Source organism: Pseudophryne corroboree, chromosome 9 (genome assembly GCF_028390025.1).
Source record: "Pseudophryne corroboree isolate aPseCor3 chromosome 9, aPseCor3.hap2, whole genome shotgun sequence".
In the NCBI taxonomy this organism is placed as follows: Eukaryota; Metazoa; Chordata; class Amphibia; order Anura; family Myobatrachidae; genus Pseudophryne; species Pseudophryne corroboree.
Window position 1 is genome coordinate 218,138,703 of NC_086452.1, and position 14,361 is coordinate 218,153,063.

Sequence of the window (14,361 nt, forward strand, 5' to 3'; positions counted from 1 at the left end):
TCCCGATGACAAACATTTTTTTTCAGGATATTCTATTTTTGCGAGGTTTTTTTATGAGGAGTCGAGTGTGGGACTGGAACTGGTTCTGGAGGAAGGAGTGATTTCCTTATAGGATCCCAGGATTAGCCGATCAGTTTGTTAAAATCAGAGAAAAATCAAAGGTCTAGTAGTTATGGAGTTCAGAGGTAATTAGGAACAATCAGACAATGGCTATTCACACATTGCAGATAAAGAGCTCATTAATATATGTGGAAGAAAGGTTTATGAGTGGCTCTCCCCAAACCCCGAAGGTTTATGTTATTTAGGAAGGACACTACTTATAACCATTGTTCAATTATTAAACAGACCTAGCATATGTTCCAGAAATAAAAACAATGTTCAGAAAATGATAGGAATATGTAGGTCATGAAAATTTTATATGTCACTGTCACGATTTGTTTGTGTCTTCTTCATCTACCCAGCAGAACCTCAATCGAATCCAAACATCAGTGTACAAAGACGTAGGTACATGTATGTGTGAAATGTTCGTCGCAAATCAGACATTATAGGCCAAAGCACTGTCCCAGCATACTCTATAGGTTGAATGTTGTCCCACACCCAACCAGTGGTCCCGTGACCGCCGAGTGCATATAGAGGATGTTTCGTTCTCCTCCCTGTCTTCCCCAAATATAGTCAAGTGTCTGATTTGCGAAATGCATACATACTTGTGTCTAGGTCACCGATTATTGTATGAAATATTTTTTTTCTTATGTTAATAATTGATGGTAGTTATTGTTTGCTGCCAAAGGGTAGACTGTCGAAGTCAAAAATATTACATAAAAAGAACATACAAACTACACACATATAAGTCGCTATACTTGCAAATACGCGCAGCGAGCACAGCAATATATGGTAACACACGCATTTACACGGACATGCCATAGAGATGGATTTGACTCTTATTTCATACAGTACATAATTATAATAATATCAAGCGCCAGACATCATGATGATTTAAAATTATATAATGAAGTAATGTCATGTATGTGTATTAATTGAACGAAACCAGATACACCTGTCATATTTGGTATTTATGCAACCATATTAATGTGTAGATTCATTTGATACTTGTTATAAAGTTGTAGGACTTTGCAACAAATAATTATGATTAAATGTATAAAAGCTAAAATCACTTTTGTTAGAACAATAGATATTCCAAACAGGTAGTCGACAGGAAGCTCAGGCCAGCCCCTTTGGACATCCCCAAGGCTGAACCTGTTTAGCATATACACAGAGACTAGTGACTCATCATGAATGAGTAAGTTCCCTCCCCCAAACTAGATAACACATTGCTGATCACACAGGAAGTCAGTTGCTGTTTGGTCTGAGACGATGATGGAATTATTGCCAGATCAGTTCCTGTATTTATTTGCTGAGAGAGAGAGATATTAAGAGGAGGATGCATTGAAATATATGGTAATTGTATCGCTGGCCTGTAACTGTAACTGTATGTAACTGTAACTGTATGTAACTGTATGTATTAACTGCTAACTGTATAAGTTGTAACTATAGGTATACTGTACATTGTAATATATTGAATCCATATCCTTTTAATAACAAATATATACATCAATGAGCTTTGGAACTCAGATAATGTGTGGGTGTATTGTTTTCTCTTATGGGATGTAGTGTTTTGCGATGTACAGCACACTTTAATCATATATGGTAATAAGATGCGCCTAGTGTCTGCAGTATATATAATAGTGTGCATTTTAAATATTTGTGAGAAAGCAATTTGGCATTCACACTGTATTGCCACAGTTTCGCAAACATGCATAGAGTATGGAGGGATACATAGTATGTAGATGGGCAGGAGTCCTATATAATCAGTGACGAAGTTTGTAGAATTGTTCACTATGAGACAAACATTTGGAATGGTGCAAGCATGTATGATGTATTGTTCGCCATTCCTCGTCCGATAAGATGCAGGCGAGGTCTATTTCCCATTTTATTTGCGATGTGAATTTAGACGTATTTTGGGGGCAATTCAATAAGTTATACCACCATGAGATAGTGCCTCTACTGTCCATTCTAGACACCTTATTATACATATACTTAGGAGCCGGTAATATTCTTTGGGCTGAATTGCGTACACATTGAAGCCAATGTCTGAGTTGAAGGTATTTGTAAAAATCTTTGCAGGTAATAGAAAATTTAGATTGAATATGTGAAAAGGGGACCAGGTTACCTGATACCATTAAGGGATACTATTCCCTGGGAAACCCAATGGTCAAAGGATAAGGCTGGAATAAGGCCCGCCACCCCAGATAGAGAAAGTTCTATCGTAGGAAGACAGATCTCTGGGAATTTAGAAATTAACTTAAGCCAAGATTTACGTGTGGACTGAATTGATATAGACCTCGTGACCTGATGTAGTCCCTCTGAGGGAGGTAACCAAAGGATATCCGGTAAAGGAATAGGAGACAGTAAGCCCTGTTCATGTAAAACCCAAGATTTAACATTATCATTTGCAAACCAGGCACCTATTGGGGCCAGAACAACAAAGAAAACTACTTATACAGCGCCTCATCTAAATGAGTCAATTAAATAAACCAGACAAAAATAAAACAAATATAAAACAGGCTCCTGAGACACTGCGCTTGCCACAACCACTATGTGAGATGGATTGATAGACTAAGAAAAAACAAAAAGTGGCTGCGCTGTGTGTCAGCAGCTATATAAAATTGGAGAGCACAACGTGTAAAATATTAAGAATTTATTCTCATAATAGAAACAATTTAAAACATGTAAATTGACAATACACCTATATCTGTCTCAGGTGATGTAAAAGTTCAGCCATATAATGAAAGTGGCTATCCAATGTAATATTTCCTATTGCACAATAGGAAATATTACATTGGATAGCCACTTTCATTATATGGCTGAACTTTTACATCACCTGAGACAGATATAGGTGTATTGTCAATTTACATGTTTTAAATTGTTTCTATTATGAGAATAAATTCTTAATATTTTACACGTTGTGCTCTCCAATTTTATATAGCTGCTGACACACAGCGCAACCTATTGGGGCCAGAATACTGGCTAATTGATAAAGCTGCAAATCAGAAAACGCCAATCCACCCATGAGTTTCAGAAGAGACATTGTTCTACGAGCCAATTTGAGTTTCTTGCCCTTCCAAACATATTTTATATAAGGGCTGTGTTAAATTTGGCCAATAATGAATTTGGTAATATAAATAGGAATAGTCCTAAATACGTATAGTAATTTAGGGAGGAGAACCATTTTCAGTGCCCCAATACGGCCTAGCCATGAGATATTGAGTAACATCCAATTGTTAGTCATAAGGGTGAATCTACTTAATAACTGGAGATAATTGCAGGGTATAAGGTCCAAGACTTTAGGGGGATCTGAATTCCCAGATATTTCAGGCTTCTATCCTGCCAGGCATAATCAAAATTAATTTTCAGCTCATCCAGTAAGTTTATGTAAAAGTTAATTGGGAGGGCTTTCGTTTTTAAACTGTTCAATTTATAGTAAGAAACGGAGGAATCAGAGGCGGAACTACCGCCAGTGCAATCAATGTGTTGCACTGGGGCCCGCCACTGTCCAGGGGCCTTAAGCATGTAATGAGTCAAACTGACTCATTACATGCCGCTGTGTGCTGCGGGCAACCACTGCCCACAGCACACAGCCGCCCGGAGAGAGAGGAGAGGAGCGCAGCGGTACGGGGGAAGAAGGAGGAGGGAGGTGGAGGAGGGAGCCGCAGCAGCGCTTTGTTACTGGTTGAGGTGCTGCTGCTGCTGTCCCTCTGCTTCACTATAGGCTGTCTTCTGCCGCTGTGAAGCGCATCCCAGCATTCACAGCGGCGGAGAACAGCCTATAGTGAAGCAGAGGGACAGCAGCAGCAGCGCCTCCACCAATAACACAGCGTTGCTGCGGCTTCCTCCTCCACCTCCCTCCTCCTCCTTCTCTCCTGCCCGGGATCTCTGCCAGAAGCTGCACAGAGGAGCCTGAGCCAGCGGAGAGAGTAAGTATAATTCTTTCTTTCTTTCTTTCTTCATGTGCAAAAAGGAGGACTCTGTCTGCCGTAATGTGTAAAAAAGGGGGAATCTGCCTGCCGTGATGTGTAAAAAGGGGACGCTGTCTGCCGTAATGTGTAAAAAGGGGGACGCTGTCTGCCGTTATGTGTAAAAAGGGGGACGCTGTCTGCCGTTATGTGTAAAAAGGGGGACGCTGTCTGCTGTAATGTGTAAAAAGGGCACGCTATCTGCCGTTATGTGTAAAAAGGGGACGCTGCCTGCCGTAATGTGTAAAAAGGGGAATCTGTCTGCCGTAAGGTGTAAAAGGGTCTCTACCTGATGTAGTGGTGCTACTGTGCGGCGTAATTTGAATAATGGAGACCACTGTGGTGTAGTGGTGCTACTGTGGTGCTACTGTGGTGGTGCTACTGTGGTGTAGTGGTGCTACTGTGCGGCGTAATTTGAATAATGGAGACTACTGTGCACCGTTTTATGAATTGGTATTATTTTGTGGCCACACCCCTATGTACCATTTTGTGGCCACACCCCTACCCCAACAAAGCCACACCCCTATGTATTTTTGCACACGCCTATGGCGCGCACTGCCCCTGTTTTGCATGCAGGGGTGGGGCTCCGATGCCGTTTCTTGCACACAGTGCTAAAATGTCTAGTTACGGCACTGTTGCTAGGTATCCATTTCTCTGGTCCTGAGCAGGTCCCCCTCACCAGGTCCTCTCCAGGGGTGAGGGGGTGGACTTGGATGGGATTGGATGGGGGTGGGGGGGCAAAGCATTTTGTCGCACCTGGGCCCACCGCTCGCTAGTTCCACCACTGGGAGGAATACTTCGTACGGATCTCATGAAGGGCCTGTAAAGACAAGTAGGGTTTGATCAAGGAGAGAAGCACATCATCGGCGAAGAGGCAGACTTTATATGAATGGCCATATAGAACCGGACTCCGAATCAAAGGGTCGGCTCGAATAGTTTCAGCTAACGGTTCTACTGCCAGAGCAAACACCAAGGGGTATAGCGGGCAACCCTGACGAGTACCGTTAGTAATTCTGAAGGGTGGGGATAACATTCCGTTAACAAACACCCTAGCAGATGGTTTAGAATAAAGTGCGGTTATAGAAAACAGGTCTTTTTCTCGAATTCCAAACGTACGTAGCACCGATTGCAATTAGCCCCAGTGAAGTCTATCAAATGCCTTCTCCTCGTCTAACGAAAGCAAAAGTAACGGTTCCATCGAGAAGGCATCCAGAATGATAATAATCCTCCTAGTGTTGTCGAGGGCTTGCCTCACCTGAACAAATCCCACCTGATCTTGGTGGATGAGATGGGGGAGTAATGGGTTGAGCCTATTAGCAATGAGTTTGGTAAAAATTTTAACGGCGGTATTTAAAAGAGCTATGGGGCAATAGTTGGACAAAATTGCCAGGTTCTTACCGGGTTTGGGGAATGCCACTATCCTGGCTTCCAACATTTCAGAGGGGAAGGATCCGCAAGTCGATGCCTCATTAAATACCTGGGATAAAACCGGGGAAAGGATATATCGGTAGCATTTATAGAACCCGTTGGAATACCCATCAGGTCCCGTGCTTTATTAGCTGGTAAGTGATCAATAACTAGTTTTAGTTCATCAGTTGTCCAGGGGTTTTCCAAGACTAGGAGTATGGATTGATCTATGGAGGGTAGATTAAGATTTTTGAGGAAGGCCTCAATTTCTTGAAACGATGGCTGTGGAGTCATAGGGTCCTCTCGAAGATTATAAAAGGAAGTATAATATTTGGCGAATACACAGGCGATTTCAGAGGGATTAAATTAAATTAGTGATTACTTTAATTTGTTCTGTGGCCTGTTTGCCTCTCAGCTTTCTGGTTTATAATCTACCTGCTCTATCACCTTGGGTATGAAATCTTTTTTTTTATTTAAAAAGGTTTTTAGGTACTTCCTTCAAAGTTAGGGCGTTTCATTCCTCCCTTGTTTTAAGAAGAGGGGGAAGATTTAAGTTTATCGGATAAACACGATTCAGTCTCCTCTTGTTGTTTACATAGATTTTTACGATGGTGAGTAGCGGCTTGGATAATAGAGCCTCTCACTACTGCCTTCAGAGTACACCAATTGTTAAAAATAGATGTATCTGATGGGGCATTCATTTCTAGAATAAGAGAGAGCGATTGGGAAATAAAAGTTTTGGCCTTTGGAATAGTTAAAAGGTACTCGCCAAGATGCCGGGGTCTGGGAGGAGTCTTAGCGGTGTTTAAAACCCACTGAATACTTAGAGCCGTCGTCGGACCATGAAACTGGCAGGATAGAAGCCCAAGTGATCCGCTGAAGTGTCAATTTGTCAGTAATAGCTAAATCAATCCTAGAATAGGATCTGTGAACTGGCGAAAAAAAGGTGTAATCTCTACAATCTGGATTTCTGGCTCTCCAGACATCATAGAGACCATATTCATACAGAATACGTTTGAATGCTTGTGAATGGTCTCTGGAGTGGGGAGCTTTGATGGTGCGGTGAACAGGGGATTTATCTAATTGAGGGTCCAGTACCATATTGAAATCGCCAAGAACCATCAAAGAACCGGCAAGGAATGTTTGAAGTACAGCAATAAATATCCTTAAAAAAAGGAATCTGTTTAGAATTCAGGGCATAAATTACAGCTATTGTTACTGGTTTATCCTCAAGCGAGCCTACCAAAATCAGGTATCAACCTTTGGAGTCTGTAATCTGTTTCTTTAAAACATAATTACATAAATGAAAAAATAAAATGGCTACTCCGGCCTTTTTTTTAGGGCCATTGGAGATATTAGAATGTGGGAATTTTTTGTCAAAGAATTGTGGGGGTGCTGAGGTCATAAAGTGGGTCTCTTGGAGAGCGACTATGGCCCTCATTCCGAGTTGTTCGCTCGTTGCCGAGTTTCGCTATATTGCGATTAGTCGCTTACTGCGCATGCGCAAGGTTCGCAGAGCGCATGCGCTTAGTTATTTTACTAAAAAGTTAGGTATTTTACTCACAGCATAACGAGGATTTTTCATCGTTCTGGTGATCGGAGTGTGATTGACAGGAAGTGGGTGTTTCTGGGCGGAAACTGGCCATTTTATGGGAGTGTGCGAAAAAACGCTGGCGTTTCTGGGAAAAACGCGGAAGTGTCTGAAGAAACGGGGGAGTGTCTGGGTGTGTTTGTGACGTCAAACCAGGAACGAAACTGACTGAACTGATCGCAATGGCTGAGTAAGTCTGGAGCTACTCAGAAACTGCTAAGAATTTTCTATTCGCAAATCTGCTAATCTTTCGTTCGCAATTCTGCTATGCTAAGATACACTCCCAGAGGGCGGTGGCTTAGCGTGTGCAATGCTGCTAAAAGCAGCTAGCGAGCGAACAACTCGGAATAAGGGCCTATGTGTGCTTTAAGTTTAGCAAAGTGGGTTAACGCTAGTTTCCTTTTGTTAGGAGAATTGAGACCTTTAACATTTAAGGAAATAACATTAACCATTTGGAATTATATGGTTTGATGAGGTCCTAGCTTCCAAATGTTATGAAAGATGTAATAAAATAGATGCAAATATTTAACAAAAACAAATCTTGTAATGTGTACTTGTGGGGGAGAGTCAATAACGAGAGAACAGTATAAACAATAATATCTCTTTTGTTGCAACAGGGCTTGTAAGTAGCCCACTAACAGCAAAATAGTAAGGGCAAAAACGAAGGGAAAGAAATTGGAAAGAAAAAAACAAAGGTTACACCACAAGGATGCAACAGAAGGCCACCTATCTCGGTGATACATTGGGGAATGTGGCTAGCAGACTCACCCCTATCACTTCTGGGGGAGCTATACCTTTATCAGGAAATCAAAGATAGAATTAAGAATCATATGTAACTCTATTATATAGACGGAGCTCAGTAAACATTGACTAATTTATAAACAAACCTTACAAAAACATATGTTCTAGGGAGCATATAAAAAAACAAGAAAGTCATATAACGAAGAATCACAGAAACAAGTATTTTCTGAGGCGGGCGCTAGGTGCGGATATACAAATTAGTAAACTCTGATAAATAACAAAGCCGCATCCCATGCATTCCACCATGGAGAGCAGACAACGAAGAAACATGGAGCACTCACTTATATAGAGTGAAAATCAAGCAAACTAGACTAAGAAGGAGATTATTCAAGGTCAGAATAAGTTACACTCAAGAGGCATGACTTGATGTCGACCAGTTCTGAGGAATCTTGGCACCACTTGGAGTTTGGCAGCAAAGCTCCCCAGGTTCCAAGAAGCCAGCAGCTGGGCGCCCGCTTCGGGTGAAGTGGCGGCAGTTGTATAGTAGCTCCATTCCATCTAATGAGTAGTTTGGTAGAAAAGCCCCAGTGATAAGGAATGTCACCATCCCTGAGGGCTCTGGTGACGGGGTAGAAGGATCTTCGGAGAGCCAGTGTTGAGGCGGATAAGTAACCAAATATTTGAAGATCTCCTAAGATTGGTTCATTGGCATCCGATGGTTTAGCTGCATGAAGAACCTTTTCTTTTATATGATAGTAATGAAATCTCATTAAAGTGTCCCTAGGGGCATCCTTAGGGGCATTCTGTGCTTTAGGAATACGGTGGATACGATCAAGTAGGAAATCTGATATGGAGACAGTCGGTAACAGTTTCATAAAGAGGTCAGTTACAAATTATTTTAGGTTGTTGTTGGTCACAGATTCCGGAATGCCTCTGACCTTAACATTATTCCTACGAGACCTGTCCTCCAAGTCTCCAACTTTACTGCAGAGAGCTGTGACTTCCAATTGGAGCTCTTCATGGTGGGTAATGAGATCATTGTGAGACTTGACTGCCTCTTCCAATTTATTTTCTAGGTGATCCACCTGGTGATCCACAGCATCAATGGATTGTTGACAGGCCTGTAAGGCAGATTTGACTTCCTGGGAAATTTCTGCTTTGAAAGAGGCTAGTAACTGCTTTATAGAGCCGACTGTTAACGGAGTGTCATCCCCTAGGGCTGCTGATGAAGAAGATGAAGATGGAGAGGGTTCAAAAGGAGCACTTAGTGCCGATAATGATTTGTGGCTTTTATCCGCTGATTTGCTACTTTTAACTTTCTGTAAAGTTTACAGATTTTTAAAGAAACTCACTGGGGAAACCCCTGGTTGATCTTTCTGGCGTTTAGGCGGCATAATATTGTAAAATGGGGTGTCATACCGAAGCACTCTAGTCGTACCACGTAGAGATAGAGTAATCAGAAACGGTATAGCTCCCTAATAGGGAATCACATCAAATTACCATCACATATGACCGTAGAAAGGAGAGAATTGAGAAGTGAGACATGAAAAAAGTAATGGGGGAGACAGACCCTAGGTCCAAATAATTACATGAGGGTGGGAGCATCACGCAGCTTCTGGATATGCTTCGCACAGAATGTTAGACTTCACTGTACTCATTAGCTGGGTCCCCTGCACACTTGGAGCTGATACACCACCCAAAATATTCATGCGGCATATGTGAGCTGCATAACCGACACTGGGCTTCTCCTTACTCCTCCAGAGCAGTCGCTGATGGCAGATATATACTCTGGGAGGTGAGTGTCAGGAGATCTCAAGAATTAAAGGATGTTACAGAGGCAGGGGTGAAGGGCACAGACCAGCCAGTACCTCTTGAACCCCAGAAGACAGTGTCCTTTAATGGTAGATCCTCTGAGGAGGGACCAAGCGGGGATCTCCCCTGTTAATTAATAATATGGGTAAAGACACCACGTTAAGGGGGTCTCCTAACTGCACTTAACCCCACAGATTGTCACTCACCGAGAGTAAAGCTCCAGCCAATGACCGGTGGTGGAGGAGAAATTAAAATGGCCACTGCAGTCTTCTCTCACTTCTCCCCTCCTGGCAGCGTCTGCAGCTCCACACCGCCTGTAGCACCTGGTGCAGCTCTAACCGCGGCTCTAAATAGCTGTGCAGCCTTAGCGGGGCACCTCCATGCATGCCCGCTATTTCTCTAGTCCCAAGGCCACCTCACTGCGCTCATCGCCGGCTGGAACTCCAGTCCCCGGTCTAGTGGTAAGAGGGAGGCCGCAGGCCGCAGGAGCACGGAAACGTGTTCCTCAACTCTGCGGCTCAATCCCGCTGTGCTGCGATCTCCTCCTGAGGGGTGAAGGGAGAAAGCTGGTGAGTGTGGAGGTCACCAAGGGGGTAAAAGCAGTGCTTTTCTGCTCCATTCTCCCGGAGCTCCCACTGGGCACCCCTGAACTCTATGGCATCCAAGCCACACACCCCCATCCATATATTATCAATAGACTTTACAACTTTACTGCCCACAAATAAATTGAACTTTGATTATCTATAAACCCATCAGCATCAACCCATAATAATTTTTCCTATATAATATATTAACTGTTAGTAATTATTTTTATGTTGTATATTAAATTTTGATAAATTGTCTTTTAAATGTATGTTTTTAATTTTATTATCAATTATCAGCATTGTGTACCCTATTTTTTGTGTCACGATTGATTTGACCTTTGGGGTTAACAGAAACTATTTCAAGCTGGGTACACACTTGTCCAGCCCTCGGCAGATCAGGCCGCAGATCAGAATGTTTATACAATGCTTCTGCAAACCTGCTCACAGATTCTACATCCAGTCCTCGCTACATGCTGGTCCAATTTTTCAGCAGACCAATCTGTGTCTGTTGAAACATTCTGCTGAAAAAATTAATACGGCTTTGGAGGAAGGGGGATTAATGAGGAATTTAATTAATTATAATGGTGAAGGGGTGGGGGTGGGGATGGGGACATTTTAATGTTCTTTAAAAAAAAAAAAAAATTTTTATAGGGTCCCCCCACAAACCAGCCCCAGGCTCTTTGAGCTGATCCTGGTCCAAATAATATGGGGAATAAAACATGTAGGGGGTCACTCATATATAATGACCCAGCTCCGGGCTCTTGGAGCTGGCCCTGGTTCCAAATATATGGGGAACAAAACAAAGTAAAGGTCCCCTGTATTTTCAGAACCAGCTGCGGGCTTCACCACACTTAACTAGTCCTCCCAGGCCAGGGATTCCTGGAGAAGTGGGGACCCCCTAATAAAGGGGTGGCCCTTTTCCAGGGAGCCCAAGGCCAGGGCTACTCCTGGCACTGGAGGCCGAGTTGATAGTGAAAGATAAATAATATTGTATTTTACAGGAGGACTACATGTCCCAGCAAGCCTCCCCTGCATGTTGGTACTTGGAGAACCACAAGTACCAGCAGGTGGGACAGTAAAGGCCCGCTGGTAACTATAGACCCCCTGTAAAATAAATACTAAAATAAAGACAAGACACAGGGGTATATGCAATTGTGGTCGAATTCCCGAAATTGTCGAATTTCGGGTCATTTTCGACCAAAAAAAAAAATTCCCCTATGCAATCCAGTGCTTTCCGACCAAAAAACGGACTTTCAAAATTCGACTTTTTGAAATTCGAATTTTTGCAAATTCGACTTTTCTGCAATGATACAAGTGCTGCAATTCGACCAAAGCATATTCAATTCAAGTTTTGAAATTCGACAGCAGTGCTTTTAGACAGCAAATTCGTCATTTTCAATCCGCCACACTTTGGAGGGTGAAAACAAATAAAAAAATTTTAAACATGTTTTTTTTGGTGTTTTTTTTTTGGGGAATAGCAGATCTATTTATATTAGAAGGGATTAGGTACTTTTTTTTTTTTTTGGGAGGCACAAATATTATTTATATATTTTTTAAAATATTATTATTATTTTTTTTTATTTTTTTTATGCTGGAAGGGTAAAATCATAAAAAAAAATGGCGTGGGGTCCCCCCTCCAAAGCATAACCAGCCTCGGGCTCATTGAGCTGGTCCTGGTTCTAAAAATGCGGGGAAAAAATTGACAGGGGATCCCCCGTATTTTTAAAACCAGCACCGGGCTCTGCGCCTGGTGCTGGTGCCAAAAATACGGGGGACAAAAAGAGTAGGGGTCCCCCGTATTTTTAACACCAGCATCGGGCTCCACTAGCTGGACAGATAATGCCACAGCCGGGGGTCACTTTTATGCCGTGCCCTGCGGCCGTGGCATTAAATATCCAACTAGTCACCCCTGGCCGGGGTACCCTGGGGGAGTGGGGACCCCTTCAATCAAGGGGTCCCAGCCACCCAAGGGCCAGGGGTGAAGCCCGAGGCTGTCCCCCCCCCCATCCAATGGGCTGCGGATGGGGGGGCTGATAGCCTTTGTGATAATAAAAAGATATTGTTTTTTCCAATAGTACTACAAGTCCCAGCAAGCCTCCCCCGCAAGCTGGTACTTGGAGAACCACAAGTACCAGCATGCGGGAGAAAAACGTGCCCGCTGGTACCTGTAGTACTACTGGGAAAAAAATACCCAAATAAAAACAGGACACACACACCGTCGACAGTAAAACTTTATTTCATACGTCGACACACACATACTTACCTATGTTCACACGCCGACATCGGTCCTCTTCTCCATGTAGAATCCACGGATACCTGTAAAGAAAAGTTCAAAATACTCACCTCAACCATGGTCCAGAGATAAATCCACGGACTTGGCAAAATAAGAAAACGCAAATACCCGCACCAAAAACGGACTGAAAGGGGTCCCATGCTGACACATGGGACACCTTTCCACGAATGAGACCTGTCAGTGACAGCTGTCACTGACAGGTCTCTAAGCCAATCAGGAAGCGCAACTTCGTTGCGCTCACCTGATTGGCTGAGCGCTGTCTGCACTGTGACAGCGCATCGCACAGCTCCCTCCATTATATTCAATGGTGGGAACTTAGCGGCTAGCGGTGAGGTCACCCGCCGGTCAGCGGCTGACCGGCGGGTGACCCCACCGCTACCCGCAAAGTTCCCACCATTGAAAGTAATGGAGCGGCTTTGCGATGCGCTGTCACAGTACAGACAGCGGACAGCCAATCAGGTGAGCGCCACGGAAGTAGCGCTTCCTGATTGGCTGAAGGGACGTCAGTGACAGGAGTCACGTGATGTCCCGGCATTCGGGAGAAAGGGGTCTTATGTGAAAACATTGGACCCCTTTCTAGTCCGGTATGGATCGGTGTTCGGTTTGTTTTTTTGCCAAGAACGTGGATTTACCTCTGGACGTGGATGTACCTCTGGACGCTGGAAGGTGAGTATAATTTTTTCACAGGTACCCTCGGATCGTCGGCGACCGTGGCAGTCGGCGTGTCAACATAGGTAAGTATGTGTGTGTCGGCAGTATGTAATAAAGTTGTACAAGTCACGGTGTCTGTGTCCTGTTTTTATTTGGGTATTTTTTTTTCCAGTAGTACTACAGGTACCAGCGGGCCCGTTTTTCTCCCGCATGCTGGTACTTGTGGTTCTCCAAGTACCAGCTTGCGGGGGAGGCTTGCTGGGACTTGTAGTACTAATGGAAAAAACAATATCTTTTTATTATCACAAAGGCTATCAGCCCCCCCATCCGCAGCCCATTGGATGGGGGGGGACAGCCTCGGGCTTCACCCCTGGCCCTTGGGTGGCTGGGGGGGGGGACCCCTTGATTGAAGGGGTCCCCACTCCCCCAGGGTACCCCGGCCAGGGGTGACTAGTTGGATATTTGATGCCACGGCCGCAGGGCACGGCATAAAAGTGACCCCCGGCTGTGGCATTATCTGTCCAGCTAGTGGAGCCCGATGCTGGTGTTAAAAATACGGGGGACCCCTACTCTTTTTGTCCCCCGTATTTTTAGCACCAGCATCAGGCGCAGAGCCCGGTGCTGGTTTTAAAAATACGGGGGATCCCTGGCCAATTTTTCCCATGCATTTTTAGAACCAGGACCAGCTCAAAGAGCCCGAGGCTGGTTATGCTTTGGAGGGGGGACCCCACGCCATTTTTTTTTCGGGTTTTTCACGTTTTTTCCCGTTTTTTTAAATCGCGGCAAAATCCGCCAAATCGGCCGATTTTCGCTCGCGATTCTGGCGAATCCGTTTTTCATTGAATATGGTGAATCCCGGCAGGCACCTGCCGGGATTCACCTGGCGAATTTGGTCGAATTAAAAAACGGCGATAATTGCCGCGAATTCGACCGCAATTGCATATACCCCATAGAATGTTTTCAAAGTTTATTAGTCAGCACCTGCAGCTGGCAGTCTTTAAGCTCTTTTACATGGCCGCCTCCCCCATGACTTTCCCGGCATCTTCACCTGGATGGAAGCAGCCTTTAAGCTCTTTTGCATGGTCGCTGCCCATCCAGGGCTTTCATGGCATCTTACATCTTCAGGAGATCTAACATCTGCTGCCTTGCGCTGGCTTATATTAGCCGGTACAAGTGGGTGGGCCTCCTCACCCTACACCGATTCCCGCCACC